Source organism: Callorhinus ursinus, unplaced genomic scaffold, assembly GCF_003265705.2.
Source record: "Callorhinus ursinus isolate GAN/ISIS: 27379988/994484 unplaced genomic scaffold, GSC_fseal_2.0 scaffold21, whole genome shotgun sequence".
Classification (NCBI taxonomy): Eukaryota; Metazoa; Chordata; class Mammalia; order Carnivora; family Otariidae; genus Callorhinus; species Callorhinus ursinus.
Window position 1 is genome coordinate 6,776,228 of NW_027397083.1, and position 1,250 is coordinate 6,777,477.

The window sequence follows — 1,250 nt, forward strand, 5'->3', positions numbered from 1 at the left end:
TATGGAGCATGTGATTTGGGCCTGACCAATCAGAGCATCACATTTCTCTAGCCACAGTGATTGGTTCAGAGGTTGGTACCCCCGGAGCAAAGCTGAAACTGACATGCGGTCTTTTTCACTGTGGTGCAGGTGTGTGAGTGCCTGGGGCTGTAGGAGCCTGGAAATGGTCAGCAGAACAGAGCGCAAGGCTGAGAGATGGAGAGAACCTGGGGAAGTTGTTTGAGGCTCTAGATCAAGTTGTATCCATGTGAGCCAGTAAAAGGTTCCTTTTGCTTAAGCCATCCTGCGAAAGCATTAATAGATGCACACGTGCACCAAGACAAATCAGAAAGAATAGATATCAAGGGCAAATTTAGTCACACTCAATTTTATTTAAAAGTTTATGGCTTCCTTTACTCTTAGGACAAATTCTTACCGTACTCCTCACAGACCGCCAGATGCCTCTGCTGCCTCACCATGAACCAGTCACTCCTGTGACACTGATTTTCTCCCTCCTGCCACAGGGCCTTTGCATAGACATTTCTTCTTCCTTGATCACTCTTTCCTCCCATCTTCACATACTTAACAGATCCCAACTCCATCTTGACTCCCTCAACAAAGTTTTCCCAGGCCTCATGAAGGTCCCTTTCCCCAGTTTCATGCCTTCATATCTCTCCTTTTGAATGCAAAACACAATTGAATTTTTACAATTACGTGATAATTTCGTATCTCTTCCCCACCCAACTATGAGTCCTGTGAGATCACAAATGACATCTGTGTTTGCTCACTGTTGTCCTCCTGGTGTCTGACACTCACTTGGTAGGTCTGGAAACAAATGAGTATTAACTGTGGTTCTGGCTGGGGGGGAACAACATTGCAACACTTTCCCTTTCTGAGTTGTGCATTTTTCTGTAGTGTTCTACTTCTTCAGGCATCCCTATTATTTTTGTAATCAGAGAACAAATTAAAGATTTATTTTTATAGAATGAAAAACAGTGGTTCTTCTTCCCCCATAGAGACCCCATAGGCCAGAGGTATCTGTTCCAACACCAAAGTATATGAGAAATAATCCTTTTAATTTTTTTTCATATTCACGCACATAAACAGACACCATGAAACCAATGCACAGAATTATTTCTCTTTTAAGTTTTGCTCCTACAAATTTTTCTAAACCTTTGGTGCCTACTGCTATATGTTTGCTAGAAGCACCTCCAGACAATAATATAAATAAGCAAGTAGTTAATGAATTTTAACTGAAAAACTCAAAGGGA